At 40.6% G+C, this 5,817-nt stretch overlaps 1 long non-coding RNA gene across 1 annotated transcript; it reads left to right on the plus strand.

Annotated features, from left to right (window-relative positions):
• The first annotated feature begins 371 nt into the window (after positions 1-371).
• Positions 372-4,005, plus strand: LOC125515700. Its single transcript, XR_007287098.1, has 3 exons — positions 372-466; positions 3,428-3,504; positions 3,883-4,005. It is a non-coding gene; the product is annotated as an uncharacterized LOC125515700 (long non-coding RNA).
• Positions 4,006-5,817: the final 1,812 nt, after the last annotated feature.

Raw genomic sequence — 5,817 nt, forward strand, 5'->3', positions numbered from 1 at the left:
GTCGCCTCCCTCCCTTCGAGACCACCACCAGAACTGGTCGACGATGCCGGTCGCCTCCATCTCTTCTTTACGGTCCATCACGCCGACGAGCATAGGTGGACTCCCCACCACGGCTTCCTCCCCGCCAACGGCGAGCGTGGTGTCCCATCTCGACTATGGTGGTACAATACTTTCCTCAGATCCGTCTCGGTGGAAACCCGATGCAGGTGAGATCTTCCTTACCAAGGTTGTTAATCTTTTCTTCTCTGCTCGATGAGAACTCATGGTGCGCGTTGTCCAGTTGTCCGTATGAAGGGAGATTTCCCCTTCCACCGAGTTACTACTGAGCGTGTTCCTTGTTGTTTTTTCCTTTTCCTACCAAATTGATGCAGGTGCTATTAGTGAAAGGATTGGAGACTGGTTCTAGCGGTGGTTGGTTTGTTTGAGGAATTCCTAGTGCTCGTGATTTGTAAAGGGTTTCAGCCAGGTTAGTGTATATTTCATTTTGTTATCTTAATACGCAAGTATATGTGCCTATTTCATTTGCTTGTATCCATCCTTTTTAGTACATGGATCGGTCTTTATTTATTCAGGTTCAGACATTGCGCAACTGAAGACTGCGTATACTAGTCGAAGGCACGAGCTATGCACGTGTTCTTCACTCACTCATCCGTTTATTTGAGCAACATTCATTTTCAGATGGGAGTAGTATGTATGCCATTGAGTATTAAATCCCGTCCAAAGGATTAGCAAGTTGCTGCTTCAAAACTTGGTAGATACAAACGATTAGTGCTCTATACAAGCTACTCCCTCTGTTTCGAAATAAGTCTTTATAGAGATTTCATTATGAATCATATACAGAGCAAAATGAGTGAATCTACACTCTAAAATGCATCTATATACATCCGTATATAGTTCATAGTGGAATGTCTATAAAGACTTATATTTAGGAACGGAGGGAGTAGTTTTTACGGAGTAGAAGGAAGGTTACTCTAGTCATCGTTGTTTCCGATCATAGCTACAAAAGATCTTGAATAGCATAGTTTCACCAGTGGGCCCATTTGGAGCTATCAGGATTCCAGAAAGGTCCTGGAGTCGTTTTGGCGCCTGCCCGTACATAGCGAATCTAAGAAATGTCAACCATTAGATCTCTTGGGCAAGGTACTGATGAACGGTGGATATTCATTTTATGGAACAAATCAATGACTTGTATTTGCTCTCGAGTCTGCGCGGACTGCTAATCCAAATTCAAAAAATTGTTTACTATAGTAGTAGGGAAATGTAGCGCTCTATAAAGTTTTTGGTGCCTCCATCTGAAAGAGATAAATTTATAGACATGAGTGTGGATTTGATATTAAAAATTTCTCTACAAAAGTACCTACTTTTCTGCCATGATTTACCATCTAGCTAATTGTTTCATAGGATTTCAATACTGAGGTAACATTTTTCTCTCTCAAACTTGTGCTTGAATGTACCAATGAAGATGCTCTTCACAACTCTAATTCTTGGTGCCAATGGCTATTCTTCCATTTACTATGATTAAGTGCTCTTTGTGCTAATTCTTGATGTTAAAAGAAAACGAACTTTGACTAATGAACATGTAGTTGGAATGAACAAGTACCCTTGTTTATCTCCGTTGATCGATTGATGTGAGATCATTTAGTTCACTCGTCATCATGCACATATACTTCAGATAGAGAATCTCTTTCTGTCTCTTCTCTGTTTGCTACAAATATAGACTGAAAGTGGAGTACTGCTTCTAGAGTTTAAAGATTTGATCTTGCAAAAGTGTTAGTTCTCTGATATGAAGTTTATTATTTATGTTCTGTGAAAGTTGTTGTCTGAATGTGATATACCCATATATTATATAAAGAACAAGTTCACATAGGTACCAAAAATTATGCTTAAACTTTCATGCCATCTAATAGATAATAGTTTCTGTATACTTTTCAACTTCGCAAGCATTGCAGTAACTATATTGTCACAAGAAATTATATATTTTGAGAAGCTTCTACAAGATCTTGATATCACTTGTGTTCTATCGCTTGATCCTGTGCTTGAGAAGGTGATTCCCTAAATTGCACAACTCCGAAAACTTGTACGTGATTTGATTTTCTTCTGGTGGTCACACTTACATCCTTCAAGGATCATCCTTATCAGTTATTACAGTAAATTTGTCGATTTAGCGTTTTAATTTCTATTTGCACTATTAGGAGTATCTCCTGGAAAAAAAAACTTCTACAGACCAACATGACTAATGTATGTGTGTTGTGTTAGATATATATTTGGTTATGAGTTACTGCTTTTGTGGTCATGGGGAAATTAATCATTCCATGATCTCAACATTGTAGTATTTTGCGCAAATTTGTGAAGTTCAACGTCTTAGTGTCATGGCTCAGGACTAAATTTTCTTGAGTTATCACATCAAAACTTGAAATGTGAAAATCAAACTACTTTTGCTTACTTGATTCTTTTGAGCGTGCATATGAAACAATGGTTATCTATGTTGCTTGCCTGTGCTGTCAGCTACTGTGATCTATCTTTCATACCTATATACACATTATGCTTGGACATGTGTTGTTTGTGCGAAAGGAAACATCTACTCCCTCTGTTCCTAAATATAAGTCTTTTTAGTGGTTTCAAATGGACTACCACATACGGATGTATATAGACATATTTTAGAGTGTAGATTCACTCATTTTGCTCCGTATGTAGTCACTTGTTGAAATCACTAGAAAGACCTATATTTAGGAACGGAGGGAGTAGTATTTTGTAATGCTTGAACTCAGGGTAGTCACTACTTAAATATTTCTCCATGTAATCGAGTAAGAACAGTTCTTCAGAACATATTATCGTTTTCATCTTCAGACATCTTGATAGGAAGCACCAGGGAATGTTTGCAGTTTCAATTTATATTGTACGTAAAGGATTGTAGATATGCTCTCGGCCAGTGAAAACTTCTAAATGATCTATGCACTATGGCAGTGCCGCGGTGGATACTTCTAAATGACTGCACACATGCTTTATTAAGTCTTATCAGTATAGGGAGTTCAATAATCTTTTGGTGCTAAACAAGTGGATGCTACTACTGAATACTAAATCAGTAAAACACTGTAGGAGTTTTACAAGAAAGCTTTGGGTAAAAAGATTTTTGTGTTGTGCTGTTTATTCCCATTGGTCGATCGATGTGAGATCATCTAGTTCAACTGTCATCATGCACATATACTGTTACATGGAAGAAAAATAACTAGCTAGAGAACTTATTTATGTCTCCTTTCATTTTGCTGCTAAGACAGACTGAAAGTGGAGTACTCTTCTAGAGTTTAATTGTTATTACATGCTGCTTTTACAAGGTTGGGGTCTTCAATCTAGTTTTTACTCAATAAGTTACTGTTTCTTAAGAATAACATGAAGCATGGATTCTTATATGTTCCATGTATTATGTCAGGGCAAGTAATTATCAGCTGAGCAAAGGCTACAACATGTTAGGAGGAGAAGTTTGAATGGAGGCAGAGAGTACACTTGGTAAGTCATATATCCAACCTGAACTTATTTACTCATTTATTATTTTTGTTCTAGTCTGAGTCTAAAAAGATGGTTTGACAAACGGGGGTGACATTCTGTACACACATGCGCATCTACCATTCATGCTTGTGAAGCATTTAAAATAAAATAAAATTGAATATGGCCAAATTTGGGTTCCAAGTTTTGCCATGCTGTCATGACTTCGTATTAGTTTGCCCCCTTCAACATGTAAAACTATGAACCTGACCATATTTTATTTGGAACATTTAGATGATGTGTCAGAAGAAAAACAAAAGGAAACAATGAGAAAGAAAACAAACAGCAATCTACTTACATCTGACGTGTAAATTCTAATGTGCCAAAAATTTCTCTTTTCAGGAAATAGAATGGAAAAAGGAAGAGGAGACAATGCTGAAGCACAAGAGCGAGAGGCTAGCGGAAGTTAAAGCAATAAACTATAAGCATTTTGAATGATTAGGGCCTCGCGTTGTTGGGAACATTACAGCCGTGGGGAAAGCTAATTTGTGTTGCTAGTTTAGCATAGAAGCCACTATATGCTCATTTTGGCCATGTGTCACATCCAAAACATATGTAATTTTCCTTTTGTTGCACAACACCCTTATATATGGGTGTTTCTAGAAACCTATGTATTTGGTTGTTAATTTTATTGAATGAAGGTAAGTTTTACTATGAGGCCCATATGTGAATTATGAAATTGTGTCATTTGTTTTGATTGCCTGCACAAAATGAATGCATATTAAATTAGCGATTTGTGGCCCAAATCAATTTGCTTATGCTAGTGAAATCAACGTGATGGCATATTAACTGCCGGGTAAACAAGCTTGTGCCGGCCGTTACATTGCCGGTAACTGTAGTTTATATGCCATGGTCAATCTGCCAGGAGAAAATAAACTGCCGGCAAATAAATGTGTGGGGGCAGTTAAACTGTCAGGAGAAGTTTATCTACCGGGAGAACTAATTCCCGGCAGCCGTTCTCGTGGCAGTTCTATCTGCCGGGAGAATTGCTCTCCCGGCAGTTTATCTGCCCCCTTAAGTGGTTTTTCCCGGCAGATTACATGCCATTTCATTGGTGTTGTGGTGTAGTGCATGGTGCACGTGGAGGGCCTCTTCCCAGTGGTCCCAGCTCGTGGCCAAAACCCGATGGTCCGGGTGCCTCACTGGATCCGGGTAATACAACCCCGGCCAGTGTAACTTCAGCAAGACGGTGATGAGGCCGTTGGGAATACGGACCCCTTTAGAATATATCCAGTTGCTGAAAAAGAATGAACAATTAGCATGTGACAATCAAAATAAATAACAACCGGAATGAACATGTGACAAGCAAAATAATGAAATTATTATAAAGTGCCACTTACTCTTTCCCCGTGGGCTCAATGAGCCATTTCTGCTCCTCAGTAGCAGGAATCTGCTTTGGTAGCTCTGCGTTACCACGTAGCCACCCCTTGTTACCAACCCCCTCCCAGCCACCACCATCATCCCCGCCACCACAATCATCCCCGCCACCACCCTCCTCCTCGCCTGCCTCCCCCTCCCCAACCTCCTCCTCCTCGCCTGCCTCCTCCTCCTCCTCCCCAGAGGGTACCTCACTAGAGGAGGTCCTCAAAGACAACACCCCTAAGTCGGTGAGGGTGCGCTCTTTTTGGCCGCGACCCCCTGTAGTGGCTCTCCCCCCCCCACCTCGCCCTCTAGAGGCTCTCCCCCCGCCCCCTCCTCCTCTAGGGGCACCTCTCCCTCGACCTCCCTGTGAGGAGTCATCGTCAAGTAGCCGGGGGGAGGATTACGTGCTCGATCACTCCGACTAGGCAGGCCGACGACCTTGCGTAGGAAACCCACGCCGTCGGCCTTCCCCTTGCCCATGTTCCACGAACCTGCATTGAAAAAAGAATAAGCAATTAGTAAATTAATAAAATGAAGGAAAAGGCATAATAATAAGGAATAATAAAACATTAATAAAAATGCATATGCAAAAAAAAAGACTTGAAACGTACATCTGCTAGAACCCATACGAATCATCACTGTTGTAACCTCTTTCTCGGTCGGTCTCATCATCACTATCAATCATATCATCTCCGTTGTCTAACGGAGGTGAAGGCTCTTCCTTGTCGTCAGCGTCTTCGTTTAACTTTTCTAGCATAAGTATGTCATTTTCATTGACAATGGTCTCATCATCATTCTGTGCATCGTCGTCGTTTGGATCCACATCATCATCACCCAATGGTCTAGCGTCATCGTTTCTAACCACATCATCATCATCAGGTTGTTCTTGATAGAACACTCCCTCGTATGTCATGG

Source organism: Triticum urartu, chromosome 6 (assembly GCF_003073215.2).
Source record: "Triticum urartu cultivar G1812 chromosome 6, Tu2.1, whole genome shotgun sequence".
In the NCBI taxonomy this organism is placed as follows: Eukaryota; Viridiplantae; Streptophyta; class Magnoliopsida; order Poales; family Poaceae; genus Triticum; species Triticum urartu.